This window comes from Penaeus chinensis, chromosome 1 (genome assembly GCF_019202785.1).
Source record: "Penaeus chinensis breed Huanghai No. 1 chromosome 1, ASM1920278v2, whole genome shotgun sequence".
Taxonomy (NCBI): Eukaryota; Metazoa; Arthropoda; class Malacostraca; order Decapoda; family Penaeidae; genus Penaeus; species Penaeus chinensis.
Window position 1 is genome coordinate 40,175,067 of NC_061819.1, and position 15,708 is coordinate 40,190,774.

Here is a 15,708-nt window from a genome sequence, read left to right on the forward strand (position 1 = left end):
TTTTTTTTATTTTTTTTTGTCACTGGTAAGGCTTACAAGGAATGGTACAGTAGCCAAAGCTTCAAAACTGATGACAAATATACTAAGTAAAACTTAATCGTGAGTTTTATGTTAGATTTGATATCTTTATTGCAATCATTTATTATTGTTCTTTTATAGGTCATCATTACTAACAACGATGTTAATAACATAACTAATATAATTCTACTGGTTCAATTATTTTTTCCTTTCAAAAACTACTGCAACATCTGTTTAGCACCAGAAATTTAGTGAATTGTTTGGAGTGCAGAATGCATATTTGCTTTCTGTCTATCCTTCTCCCTCTTTCCGACGACGAGGAATTTTACTGTGTCCTATATGACTGAAGCATAATTTCAATTGATTTCTTTACACAAATATAGTAAGAGTGCAACTATAAATATATGAAAGTCCAAAAAACACCCTAACCATATATAATAAAATGCCAACAGCATCTAGTGTTCCCAGGCGGTCACCCATCCAAGTACTGACCATGACCAATGTTAGGCTTAACTTCGCTGATCGGACGAGAAGCGGTGCTTTCCAACGTGGTAGATCGTTGGCATAAATTCCACCGACATTAAATATCGTAATCACTGAGATTTTCCACATTAAATGCATCAAACCTATAATTTAATATGACATTCTAGTCATATTATTGAGATCCTCCACAGTATATACATCCATCACAACTAACCAGTATCAAGGATAAGCAATGCAAATCAACGTAACCACTTTTATGCACCTCCTTAAACCTTTAAACCAATTTTTTGAAACTGTGCAACTCTGTAAAGAATGTAGGGTGCACAAGTAATGTCACTAAGAAACTGAGTAAAATGATACTGATACACGGTTATAAATCTGCACATTGTCGCCACTATAGTTACAATGTTGTTACAAAAATGCTGTTTGTTATTGGTAATTATCAGTTTTCTTTAATTGCTGTATTTCCATTATTATCTCCTTTAAATTTTATTTGTAGTAGCAGGGGATTGATTAAAAGCGATACCGATACATTGATACTTTGTTAATGCGATAACGATAACAACACATTCTCCGCCTATAAAATAATCGTGAAACCTTAGGGAAGGAAATTCCTTCTGACATGTTAAATATCTGATTTGGGTGATTTGATGTACTGCAGCAGAAGAGTGTTTTTCGCACCTGTGTATCATGCATGTTTATTTCATGTAATACAGATTACCAAATAATTTCTCATCAAAATATTACTGATGACTTGCATTACAGTAATAACAATTACACTTACAACTGGTTGGTGCGCTCATAGTGCTCAGGGTATTAATCAGAAGTTATAAAAAGCAATCCTTCATGACCACTGACAAGAGGTCCCGCGCCTCTTTCACACGTCTTCAGTGCCACTATCAACGAGTGAGAGAGAGAAAAGACACAGATAGATAGAGAAAGAGGAGGGAGAGAGGCAGACAGACAGAGAGAAATAACAAAGAAAAGGGAGATGAGAATTCTCGTTCAAATGAAAGTACGCCATGCACCGGGGTAACAAATAAACGTGGTGGAATGGGTAAGGGTAACACTTTTATTTCACCACTTTAAATATATGATGGCTTTATGTAGTTCACTATTTTCACTGACAGATCTTTGAGGTATTACAGAGCGAACGAAGCGACAGGTTTCTTGCTTACTCTTGTAAAAAATTTTAAAAATGAGTAAGGTAGATTACTAACAGTCCCTTGACTTTTTTTGCCCTGTTATAAATATGTGTAAATAACAATGAACATGAGTATCAGTAGTAACAAAATATGTAAACAAAATATGGTTATGAATATCACACTAAATAAATTCCAATATTGTAAAAAGGGATTAACATAATTTTTTACTACCATCGCCATGGCGTAGAACAAATGGAATACTTGTTTTTGAGTCCCTGTGACAACACGAATTATCAATATCTTCGTTTTTTCATATGAGATTGATATTCTTTGGTAAAATATATATTTTCCAACTTTAAATAAAATCCTAGTTAACATATTTGGGGTTAGAATGAAAGAAGCATAATTCATATTTTGCCAACAAAGGACTGGTAAATCTGCACAATATCGTCAGAAATACCTGTAAATTTCTGACGAAACAAAGTCGAAAAACCGGTCAAATACATCTCTTTTATTGTGAAGAAATTCATTCTTGTTCATATCTTTTATACAAATATATATGTACATTAATATTAATAAATCTATATGTAATTATATATATAAATGTATATTAAACATATTATATATATCAATATGTATATACACATAAAAAAAATAAAAAATATATGTATCTACATGTATATTTTATACACATTTAATATCATGAATATACAATTCCTTACATGCGTTGATTTTTATTAAACAAAATAGCAAGATTCTTCAATATAAGTTTCTTACCTTATACTTCTTATATGCACATCGATCCACTTTTATTGGTACTAAGGTTCCCATTTGTTAGCTCTGGTTTCCCTTCAAATGGATAATATTTTTGCCTTTTACTAAATACTTCCGTGGAGTGGAACAACTCGATGAGTCTTACTCAATTCTCTCTATAGCCCACTTCCCTGGGTTCAAACAAGATATAAGCTTATAATTGAAATACATAGTCTATATTTTGAGAACATAGATTTTTCATATCAACTGAGTCTTTCCATCTTGAATTTTAGAACTTAAAAATTCAATAATGAAGAAATTTATGCAAACATAAATGAGCTTTCGCACAAAAAAAAAAAAAAAAAAAAAAACAGTATAGTTGCATTAATATTCTAGCATACACACACCTCATTACATCTACATTTAGATCAACTGTTCATTATTCCTCATTAAAAGACCGATTCCACAGCACCTATAATATTGCCCAATAACCATGCATATTACTTGAATCGTAAAAATGCTTTATTGTTCCCAAAATAAAGACTACCATGATACTGATCTGGATTTTCTTCTGCATTTCGATACTTTTTACACGTTTACGATATACATCAATATCCTCGAACGAGTGATTTGTAATATTTGTGTGCTTTCGGAATAACATATCAGTGTTATCATTAGGCACTTTTCTTCCAGTGGGCTGCTTTGACAAACTAAGCTAACGAAGAAGCAAGCAGAGAAGAGCTTCATAAGTCGACAGGTGGCTAAGGATAATTTTTTGGTAAAACCAATATTGTAAGGGGGATAGCGCGAACGCAGTCCCCCGCTACCAAAAATTGCACACTCGAGTTAACCACATTTGGGTTAATCGCAGGGGTCAGCACCACCGGAGTGCAATGGTGAGCCTCGCCCTGGGAAAACCGCCTTCGTGATCACGGTATCTCCTGTGCCAGGTAAGTATGCTCTCCGAAGCCACGCATCGACCCACGCCCGCCTATACTGAGAAGTCTACGCGCACTACAATATTGTATACAAATATCACAGTTTGATTTTTTTTTATTTTTTTTTGTTGGATTTCTTGGCTATCAACCAGCGGCACATGGCCAAGGTTATTAAGCCAATGGATCCTATTTATTCTATCAATCTATATAAGGTCATAAAGTTTTGTCTCCCTTAGAAAAGCAATTACTTTAGTTATTATTTTTTCATTATCGGATAATAGATTTGATGTTGCGAATGGTATATTGTTTATTCTGCAGTAATTTTTATGGTTTGTCTGTTATTATTGAATTTATGGCAGGTTATGAGGATATGGGCTATTGTAAGATGGCTTGTGCAATGGGGGCATTGTGGAGGGAATCTTTTTTCGATGTATGGTGTGAGGTGGGTGAGTCTTGTGGCGTTTGTTCTTAGGCGTGCCAACACCACCTCTTCTCTTCTTTCTCTTCTGTGGGAGGTGTCCCACGGCTCTATTGTGTTCTTGATTTTGTTTGTGAGTTGGAGGTTGGTCCACTCACTTTGCCACAGGAGATGTATTTTTGCTTTTATAAGAGACACAAAACACCTGAGATCTGTACGAATTATGGTAATGTCCAAATCGTCAGTTGACCCGGCTAATTTGTCAGCCTGTTCATTGCCATGGATACCAGAGTGGCCTGGTACCCATATTAGCTTGATTGATTTATTGGCACCGTGTAACTTACGAATGATATTACCCAGCAATTCATTTTTAGTGGTTTCTAAGGATTTAATAGCTTTAAGTGAACTTAATGAATCGGAGAAAATAACTATTCTATCGTGGGTCGTCGATAGAGCAAAATCAATAGCTTTGTCAATGGCAAAAAGTTCAGCAAGAAAAATCGATGTATGATTCGGCAGTCTAAACTTTAGTTCACATTCAGTCGACCATACACCCGCACCCACACCCCTCATTTGTCTTGGAGCCGTGTGTATATATCAAAAAAGGATAAATGCTTAATAAGGATCTCTCTAAACCGCTGGCGTACCTCACCCTCCGGCGCCATGGCCTTAGCTGATGGAAGCCAAGCTTCCATGATGGAAAAATTGGGTGTTTCCCATGGCGCTATGTTTGACTGAACCAGGGTATCAATAGTAGAGAGATCTATACCGACTTTCTCGACGAGGTCGTGGAGTCTTGTGGCAAAGGGCCTAATGCCTCCATTGCCATTGGGATGGCTCGGGTATCGAGCCACCTTAGCGGCATAGGTCAGGGCTAATTGGCCGCGTCTGAGTCGGAGGGGAGGTACTCCTGACTCCACCTCAAGACGCTCGATCCGAGTGCACTTCAGGGCTCCAAGACACACACGTAAACAGGCATTCTGCACAGCATCCAATCCTTTCAAACTTGTTTTCGATGCCGAATCATACACGATTGACCCATAATCTACTTTAGACCTAACCAGGGCTTTATATATCATTAGCAAAGACTTCCTATCAGCTCCCCATTTATTACCAGCAATGCACTTTAATAAATTTAGTGCTCTTTGACATTTATTCTTTAACTGACCAATGTGGTCTTTCCAATTAAGTCTACAATCAAAGAGTAGACCAAGAAATCTAGCAGAATTTTGAATGGGTATTGGGTGGTTATCTAAAGTTAGTCTGATATTTGGTATCTTTCTATGTGAAAAAATTACCCCAATACTCTTTCTAATGGAAAACTTAAAACCCCACTGGAGGCCCCAGTTATGAATCATATCCAATGCGAGTTGGATACGATTTGCCGAGAACTCTGCATTGTTGCTGGAATGCCACAATGCACAATCATCGGCGTACAGTGAGTATTTAAGATTTCGAGGGGGAGCTGGTAGGATGTCATTAATCATACATAGAAATAATGTTGGCGACAAGACACTTCCTTGTGGGACCCCGTTTGCCTGGACAAAAATGTCCGAAAAAGTGACATTGTCGGCAAAAAGTTTGACAGAGAACGTTTTGTCAGAAATGAAATTTTGAATAAAACAAGGCAAGTTTCCACGTAATCCGAAAGCTTAAAGTTTTCTGAGTAGGCCATATCGCCATGTCATGTCGTAGGCTTTTTCTATATCTAAAAATACTGAAATCAAAAAATCTTTTTTGGCAATTGCCTCTTGAATATGACTGTCCAGCTTTACTAGTTGATCGAGAGTTTGGCGTCCCTTTCCTAAGCCGCACTGCTCGTCAACTAGTAAATTACTGCTATTTAAAAAATGCAATAGCCTACTATTAACAATTCGTTCCATGACCTTGCATAAGCAACTTGTCAACGCAATTGGTCGGTAGGAGATGGCAGTTCTGGGATTACCCCCTCCTTTCAATACAGGAATGATGTGGGCGAAGTGCCATGAGTTTGGAAAAGTGTGGCTTTTCCAAATTTCATTGTACACTTCTAGCAACTTAATCATGTCATCATGATTAAGATGCTTCATCATCTCATATCGAATCTCATCGGGGCCCGGGGATGTTCCTCTACAGGCTTCTAGGGCTCGGACAAGCTCATTCATTGTTAGGTCTTTATTATAATCAAAGTCATCTCCTGTGGCAAAGTGAATAGGCTGCAGCTCAGCGGCTTCCTTGGTGGGCAGGAAAGCAGGATGGTAGTTTGCTGAGCTGCTTGTATAAGAGAACTGCCTGGCGAGTACATTAGCAATGTCTTTTGGTGAATCGAAATTTGTTCCCTCGTGGATGATGTTTTTAATTTTGCAGGATGTTTTGTTTTTATTAATTTTTTTGACAGTGGACCAAACCTCTGATATTTTTGTATTACTATTGATTGTAGAGACAAAGCTACGCCAGGAGTCTCTTTTAGCTTGTCTAATTACTCTACGAGCCCTAGCTCTTGCTAGTTTGTAGTTGCAAAAGTTCTCATTATTGATGTTATTTTTGAAAAGCCTGTAGGCCTTATTGCGTCGGCACAGCGCCCTGCGGCAATCTGGTGTCCACCATGGAACTCTATGCTTAACGCTATCTGTCGAAGTTTTAGGAATGGATAGCAAAGCTGCTTCTAAAATCGAATTCTGAATATTGTTTACTTTATCATCAATGGTTTCTCCAACAAGTTCGAGCTTGACGCTCCTTGTGAAGGCGACCCAGTCTGCTCTTTTTACGTTAAATTTAGGCGCTGAAGGCGTTCTTGCTGTGTCGCATGAATATTTAATCAAAATAGGAAGATGATCGCTTCCCAACGAGTCGTCAATGGTGTGCCACAGGCACTTGGCTGCTACTGATGATGAGACCAGTGATAAGTCTATAAAGCTCAAATTCCCGGTATTATCGTCTACCCGTGTTGGGCTACCATCGTTCAGAAGGACTAAATCAGAGTCGTTAATCAGCTTAACTACTTGCTCACCTCTATCATCCGCCCGCAGGGAACCCCATAATGTATGATGAGCATTAAAATCACCTAAAATTACTTTATTTTGTGGCAGACTATCCTGAAGAGCAAAGAGCTCATCATAAATTACCACTTTATCAGGGGGACAATAAACCGAACATGTAGCCAGATACGTGTTATTGATTTTTACTTTGCATGCGACAACCTCCAAAGTAGAATCAATAAATACTTCTGTAAAAGGGAGGCTTTGGTGGATGTACATGGCGACTCCGCCTCCACCCCTACCCTCACGATCCTTCCGACACAAATGGTAGTTTCTGAGTGATACGACCTCGTCGCAGACGAGGTTGTTTAAGTGTGTTTCTTGTAAGACTATAATATCGGGAGCATAGGACGAGGCTAATAATCTGAGGTCGTTTACTTTAGATCTAATACTTCGACAGTTCCATTGTATAATGGTTAACGCGATGATTACGTTTTATGGGGGTTTGGAAGTGCCTTGTCCGCCAGTTTTAATTTTCTTTTTCTGGGAGGGAGGTTCGTCCTCCTCTCCCTCGCTACCCAGGGGCCTTCCATGGGTATTTTTGGAGACAGTAGCCTCCATGTCCTGCGTCTCGCTGCCAGGGAGACGCCCGGTGGAGGATGATCTACTTCGAGAAGCAGACCAAACACCAGACGAAGTCCTAGCAGGAGCCGCCTGGACGAGAAGGTGCGATCCAGACTGTGTTTTGGTATCATCCTCCTTATGATGCTGCTGCTTTTGCTGGGTTGATTCAGCAATTTGTTGAATTGTATCTTTCAATTCTTTGATTTGACTCATTAATTCCTTGACCGTTTCCTTTAATTCAGCAATTTCTTTATCCTTAGCTGCAAGTTCCTGACTGATGCCGTTTGCACTGGAAGTGTTGTTAGTTGCTGCTGAGGCGTAGGAAGTATTGGGTTTGCTGGTCAAACCTTCAACTTTCCTCTTGGCTTCACGGTAACTAACATCATGTCCTCTCATGTATGCTAATATTTCAGTCTCCTTCTTCAAGCTGCTGCACTCGGCAGAGCCAGATTGATGGGGACCTCCACAGTTAGCACACTTGAGCGAAGTCTCAGTACATACAGCAGTGTCATGATCTCCAGTACATTTACCACAAGTAAATTTATTGGTATCCTTATCATTGCATCGTAATGAGGTGTGTCCAAATTTTTGGCATCTATTACAGCGCATAGGTTTTTGAATGTAAGGTCGCACTTGGACACGTTCATATCCAACCGTGACATACTCAGGAATTTTACTTGAAGCAAAGGTCAAAAAGCACAATCCGGTTTTTGTTCGCACATTCCCGTCTTTCTTGGTCATGCAGTTCACGTCCACTACGCTTTGGTCCTTCATATTTTCCAGAATTTCACTCTCCTCCATTGTCCTCAAATCCCTGCTAAAGATTACTCCCTTGCAGGTATTGGGGCCAATGGGGATAGTTACGTTGACCTTCAAATCATGAATTTGCGTCAGTTTAAGCAAGTCCTTAATCTGGGAGTTGAATTGCACTTTTACAAGGAGGCTACCATCTCGCAATTTCTTGACAAAATCAAAATCGCCGTCCACTTGACCATCAAGGACCTTCTTGATGATGAAGGGGCTCACATTCAAAAGCGATTGATTTTCATTCACGCATTTGACAGTCAGATACCTTGCATTCTGTGGAGGGATGGAAAAGAATCGTCGTTCACGTTTGTCAGCAGTAGGGGTTCCGTTGTTCAAGGTCGCATTAGTCTTAGAGGAGTCATGGGTCGTCCCCCCTCCTTGAGGAGGAGGAGGGTTAGCCGAGGAATCGCACATGCTGGGTATCGGACCGAGTCCGACCCCTGGGCCCGTGCCCGTTGTCCTGAAGGGACCAGTTAACCCTTAACTATCGTTGAACAACCTAACAGCAATAGCTAAGAGAAGAGTGTGGCAGTTTCCGTCCTCTACCCCCCCAGTGGAAGCCTGGTTGCGTTCTCCAGTACCACAGAGGGATCGAGTTATGTGGAAGACACCTCCTTACCGCCGAACTTGCCTAGTGCGAAGGGCGGTAATTCGATGCCCACCCCCCAAGCGAATACGGGAGCCCACAAGGGTACTCCGGTAGGCTCAGGGAAGTCACATGAAGAGAGGAAGAGAATTTAGAATAAAGAAAAAGTGCGCCCAAAGGACGCCCCAGACTACTGGGCCTCCCTACCCAGGGGTCAAAGCCCGTAAGGGCTGCCCTGGTGTAGAAGAGAGCTGCGGGTCTGAGGTGGGGTGCTGACTACGCCTACTGTAGTCTCGTGTGACCTGCAAAATCAATGCACTGAAGGTGCAGGCAAAGCACAAAATGCTGAAAAAATCAGATTTACTCTACGTAAATTACGTTAAAAAACTCGGAAGCAATAGCGCCGAGCGAGACGAGAGGCCCCGGACACCAGGGTAGCTCCTGTGGCACAAGGCTTGGGTCTATTGCTGCTGCGTCTGAAAAGAGAGAGGTCCGAGCTGGTCAAAGTCTCGTACACGAGTGGCGCGTTTGATTTTAGTTTTCCGAAAAAACTCCTAGTGAATGAAACACATTACAAAACAGTGTTTAGAAACAAAACGTTCATTTACAAGGCATTGAATGTAAATTACCCATTACATATCGTAGAGTGAATGTTTTTTTTTGTTTTTTTTGTGGCATTAATTTTATCATTCTATATGACATACGTATAGCCATGTACGCGCACTCACACTCATACACACACATATCCATCGAATCCATCCACACATGCATAAATACAGATGGATATACATGTTCGCATAAATGCAATATTGAGATGAATATACATATTTGCATATATATAATATATGATTTTAATGCTCATTTAGGTATGCACTAGATCTCCATTATATTACGCTAGGCTAATATCATATGGGAAGTATAATCAAATTTAGTAAATTGTATTTATGGCAGGTTTAAAGATTTTTTACCAATAGAAAACGTACAAGTCGTTTTTACGGGTATACTTGCGTAAACATTATGTGGTCGTTTACTTTTATGAAAAAATAAATATGTACACACATACATGATATATATATATATATATATTTACACAGTATGTTTACGAACGTGAGTGTCTATAAGTGCGGCCGTGCATATGTATGCGGACATGTGAGGTGCGCTTATTAGTGTGGGCGTGCGGCAGTTGGTTAAAAAGCTAAAAGTTTTTGCCCACATGTACTTTCTTTAGAGTCCGATGAAGTTATCCAACGTTGAAAATCCTAGCAACAGTTTTTTTCGAATTTTCATATAGGAAACATTCTCATATGGCAATCAAGATTTAAATAATTTCCAACGTCATGTCGTTTACGCCCTGCTATCTATAAAGAACTTCACTAGCAAGTCCACAGAAACATTTTCTAGGACACACTTTCAACTTTCTTTCAGTATCGCTTCTCGGCCTTTTGGCTAAGATCAAAGTGTAGTATCTGTTCTTATCAGCTTAATATCTGATACGATCCCCATGTGGGATCTACGATATTAAACTGATTTTTGGAAAATGGCGAAGTGCTAGGGGCTTGCTCCACCTTTGCCGCGGATCGGCCCGGTATTGCAGTACCTCCGGGATTGGTCCACTCCCTCCGGGGAGGATATCATTCCAACAAATTAAAATTATTAAAATTTGCAGGACACCAAAGTCCACTCTGTAAACAGGAGTCGGTGGCGCTTTCCTACAACGTTGTCGAGAATCGGCCAGGTAATACAGTACCTTCAAACCTGTTCCATTCCCACCGAGGATTTTAATCAAAACCTTGTATAAACTTTTCGGATAACATTATATGTCGGTCGCGTGATTTCTGTTAAAAAATAACGGAAAAATGTCACACCGATTTCTAGTGGTTTACTACACCTTAGCCAATAAAATAAAAAATAAAAATACACTCCATGACAGACTCAAACATTACGCGGATAATCCACAGAATCAAACCATTAGACCACTAAACAGAATTGATTAGTTTGATATGCTATACTTGTCACATCATGTTCAGCGAGTTAAGCTTAACATTGAATATTTGACAAATTTACGATTTCATACCACTTTGCCTGGATTTCCAGGTGATTACTATTCTGTACTAAGACGAAATTTCTCTTAATGTTCTACTAATCAATTTACACATTTTTATCCTCTACTGTAAGGATGCTTGGTAATACATAATTACGATTCGTGTCCGATGTTAAGCACGATTTCAGGTTCATTCATACCTTTACAATATTCCTGCTACCAAGTCTCATATTTACATGAAGTAAAACAGGGGGTACAGAACTCAAGAATAGTAATAGTAATAAAGGGTCCTTCCGGGGGTACAGAACTCAAGAATAGTAATAGTAATAAAGGGTCCTTCCGTCACCTGGACTTCCTGTATAAAATTAAATTCCAGCATTTATTTTGTCCAGGTCCGGAAAATCTTGAAAAATGAATTTTCAAAAGGAAATCTTGGAAAAGTCATGGAAATTTACATTGACTGACTCATTTTAGGAAAAGCGTCTGTGTCATGATATAAAATGAAAAGAATCATTTTCATGTTACACCCTTGGTTCCAGAGATTTGATTACTTTGTTTTGTCACACACCCGTGGACCATTATATTCACTCTTGCTCTAGTTGTATTCTCTATTTCGATAGTTTAGTGCTTAAAGACCAGTACTAATAGGAATTTGTATTGTATACATCTTAAAAACTTGTGTGTCATATTGTGTTCAAAATACATCCTTGAAAAATGGTTTTGGGCATGGAAAATTCCTGAAAAACTTCTTGAATTTCAGATTCAAATAGGGGAATGGACCTTGTAATAAGACAAACAGTGGTAGAGGCAGCATTACTGACAATAATGACATCAAAGTAGCCCAAGCACAATTACGATATGTAATAGTGCTGCTTGTGTAGTAGTATTAATAAATAAAAAGTTATTTATTAATGGAAATTTGGTTTAAACGTTTGAAGTCACGAAAATAGTTATATTAATTATAAGCAATCAAACTTCACGTTTTATGATAAGTAATAGTGCTGCTTGTCTGGTGAGCGTACATTTAAGAAAAATAAGTTATTATTGGAAATTTGGTTTGAACACTGTTGCTCTAGTTATACTCTCTATTTTGATAGTTTAGTGCTTAAAGACAAGTACTAGTAGGAATTTGTGGCAGAGTATTGTATACCTCATATTTTGTTCAAAATACATCCTTGAAAAATAGTTTTAGGCCTGGAAAAATCCAGCAAGACTACTGAAAAACTTCTTGAAATTCAAAGTCAACTAGGGGGAAGGACCTTGTAATGATAGTGGCAGCATTACTGATAATGACATCAAAGTAGACAAGCACAATTATGATGTGTGTAGTGCTGCTTGTCTAGTAAAAAGTTATTTATTATTTGAATTTGGTTTAAACATTTGAAACCACAAATATAGTTACATTAATTATAAGCAGTCAAACTTCACTTCAGTTACAGGTACTCAGTTTTCGGATTTTGAAAGCCAAGAAGCGGTAAGTTTTCATCCTCTCAGATACTTCTTTTTTTTTTCTCCTTATCAGGAGTTTTCAAAAGTTCAAGAATACTTCTTGTGGATTGATATTCAACCACTCAGCCTGTGTCATCCTCCTCTGAACATCGGTAAACCGAGTCAGAACGGTCATCAAATCTCTCAAGTAAAACACTTGAGAGCCGCTTCCCGCTCAGAGGATTACACTAACAGTCCTCATCGTGGTTGAATATATTCCGAGAATCTCGGCGAGAAACCCGGCAATCGCACTATAGAAGTGATCCTATAAAGTATGATCATACTTTCACATTATAAATTCACTCTTAGACTACATTTTACTGATGACTTTGTTCTCCTACAACGGATTTTCCTGTGTTCATATGTTGGTATATGTATGGTGCAATATGTGCACGTAGTTTGCTCATTTTATAGTATCTGCCTACTCTACACCTATATTATATCTAAATAATATATATCTAAACATAAGATATATACTATACAGTTTAAAACTAGACTTTTATACATATCAAATAACGTGGAACAGGGTCTAAACTAAACTATATGAACAATAAATGTATATTTCTTCAGAACCTATTCCAATGCATCTCCAATAAAATTCAAGGTGCACATATCTAGGTACTCTAAGATAGTATGATACGGGAATCAAAAGGTTCATGTATCTTTAAACCATCATCTCGGTGGTTAATTATTTAAAAGAACTACATTCCTCTTCATATGCGAGCTTTCAATTTTAATTGTTAAATTCAATCACGTTCAAACTACCTGGCATATATACTTGGTTAATGCAAATATAACCACACACTTTTGTGAGTGCTAATCCTTGTTAGATAAAATAACAATAATGTTTATTTCAAGATGTCTTTCTTGCCCTTATACTCATCGCTCTACGAGTCCTCGGTTTACCGTTGTTGGCCAATTCGCTTACCTTTCTTATGTAACTCTGGTTTCCCTTCAAAACGCATAAATCTTTCGCCTTTTACTAAAGATTTCCGTGGAGGGGAACAACTCAATGAGTCTTACTCAATTTTTTATATAGCCCACTTCGGTGGGTTCATAATCAACATAAGCACAGAAAATAAGTGACCTGAACTAACCTGACAATAAAAAGTCTGGACATTTATACTACTCTTGAGTTAGACCACATAAGCGTCAACCCACTTTCATCCTCAGCTAAAACATTAATTTTCCATTTATATTAGTTGTACAGCTACACAGAAAACTATCGTTAGAAAATTAGGCAAAACATTCTGACATACACAACGAAACTTTTTGAAAATTAGTTGTTAACAGTAGAAAACTGTTGCTACCCATGTTTTCCAACTATTCAAGTTTAATATTTTGTGTTCCGACCCACTGCTGCCAAAACATAGTTAAAGCGTCTAAACATAGATGTCATTAACTAACGTACCTATATCAATAAAAAAATATATATATACATTTTTAATTCATTTTTTTTTTTTTTTTTTTTTTTTTTACCTCCAGTCGTTCAAATATTCGGTAGTTGATTTCAGAATACTTATCAATATTTTCATGCAAAATCAAAAGTAACTTATCTGTATAATTAAGAATAATCGGGCAAGTTTGGGTTAGCTTATCATATGAAGTAACCGAAATATATTAAATAAAAAGCTATAAAGTGCTGCTACGTTATCCAAGAATATTCAACTCGGTAACGATTTAAATGTGGGTCTACCGTCCAAGACTTGTGTGTAACGAGTTATAATGAGGGGGATAGCGCGAACGCAGTCCCCCGCTACCAAAAATTGCACACTCGAGTTAACCACATTTGGGTTAATCGCAGGGGTCAGCGCCACCGGAGTGCAATGGTGAGCCTCACCCTGGGAAAACCGCCTTCGTGATCACGGTATCTCCTGTGCCAGGTAAGTATGCTTTTCTTTGCCGACCACCGACCCACGATCGCTCACACTGACAAGTCCCCGCGCATTGAAATATTTCTTATACAAATATCCAGTCACACTTAACTTTTGCTAAGTCATTCCGAGTGAACGACACTGAGGATAATATTTCGAAATCATATATGGGGGAAATCGCATGCAATTTTAAAGTGGAAGCTCTCTGTGGCAAATATTCATCCCAAAAATTAAAGTTTATTCGAGCTATGTTTTGTCGAACTCCGACTTAAGGAAAAAATCAGGGGCATTCCATATGCACAGGATACATATGAAAAGTATTTGCATATTTGCATTTATACGTATATATGTATACAAAAATCTGTAGATTTATACAATTATACATAAACATTTTTGTGTATATGTATATATATGCATGTGTGTATATATATATATATATGATTTACAAATATATAGAAGTCTATATATGGATATGCATATGTCTGTATATACATATATGTATATATATATGTCCATATGTATATTTAGTTATTCACAGATACATAAAAATATGTAAAAATATACATACAAAGTATATAGGTATATATATACATAAACACATATATTTATATCTACCTAGATATATATAGTCATACATGTATGTTTATAGATATATATATGCATACTATATATATATATATATATATATATATATATGTGTGTGTGTGTGTACATATATGTACATATATGTATATACATATGCGTATATACATAAATATATATTATATATATAAATATATATATGTATACATATATATGTACACACATAAATATATGTAAATGTGTAACAATATATATACAATATATACATACAATATACAATATATAACAAATATAATGTATATACATACATGCACATTATATATATATAATGTACATATATGTGTGTATGTGCATATTTATGTTATATATATATATATACACTTTATACACATAATATATATATTATATACATATAATATATATACATATACATAGACACATATAAACATATGCATATGTGGATATATATTATGTACACGTGCACACATACGCACATAAAAACACAAATATGTATACTTGTGTGTATATATATATATAAATATACACACACATACAAATATTTATCTATATATACATATACATATTTATACTGTTGATATGGTAGAATAACTCATCTTCCCTGCATGCATTAAGCAAGTTTGACTGGTCAATGCATATATGACTGCTGCACTTTACTCTATGTATTGCGGTTCCATGTGGCATATATCTTGCATAACAATCTAACATGTTGAATCTGTCAAAAATCTTTTCTACATATTTGGTTTGATTCACCTTGATGTAATTTTTACCTGTAACATATGACATTCCAAGAAACAAGTTTAGTTTACCTAAATTTGTTATTCTAGATTTCTTATAATTGTTCATCAGGGACATGTTACTGCTGGCAATAATTAAGCCATCCACCCATAAGAGCACAACATTATCACTGTACCTTTCATGCTTTAGATACAGACAATGATAACTCTGTGATTGCCACTTTGTTTCAGACCACAAT

At 37.1% G+C, this 15,708-nt stretch overlaps 6 non-coding genes and 1 pseudogene across 6 annotated transcripts; 3 read left to right on the plus strand and 4 right to left on the minus strand.

The window, feature by feature from the left end:
• Positions 1-461: 461 nt before the first annotated feature.
• Positions 462-582, minus strand: LOC125029224 (annotated as a pseudogene).
• Positions 583-2,481: 1,899 nt separating this feature from the next.
• On the plus strand, positions 2,482-2,598 carry LOC125029240. The gene has a single exon (XR_007115166.1). It is a non-coding gene; the product is annotated as a U5 spliceosomal RNA (small nuclear RNA).
• Positions 2,599-3,194: 596 nt separating this feature from the next.
• Positions 3,195-3,357, minus strand: LOC125029253. Its single transcript, XR_007115169.1, has one exon. It is a non-coding gene; the product is annotated as a U1 spliceosomal RNA (small nuclear RNA).
• A 6,798-nt stretch (positions 3,358-10,155) lies between these two features.
• LOC125029266 lies at positions 10,156-10,348 on the plus strand. Its single transcript, XR_007115172.1, has one exon. It is a non-coding gene; the product is annotated as a U2 spliceosomal RNA (small nuclear RNA).
• Positions 10,349-12,336: 1,988 nt separating this feature from the next.
• On the minus strand, positions 12,337-12,540 carry LOC125029228. Its single transcript, XR_007115161.1, has one exon. It is a non-coding gene; the product is annotated as a small nucleolar RNA U3 (small nucleolar RNA).
• Positions 12,541-13,196: 656 nt separating this feature from the next.
• LOC125029233 lies at positions 13,197-13,314 on the plus strand. Its single transcript, XR_007115164.1, has one exon. It is a non-coding gene; the product is annotated as a U5 spliceosomal RNA (small nuclear RNA).
• Positions 13,315-13,986: 672 nt separating this feature from the next.
• LOC125029259 lies at positions 13,987-14,149 on the minus strand. Its single transcript, XR_007115171.1, has one exon. It is a non-coding gene; the product is annotated as a U1 spliceosomal RNA (small nuclear RNA).
• Positions 14,150-15,708: the final 1,559 nt, after the last annotated feature.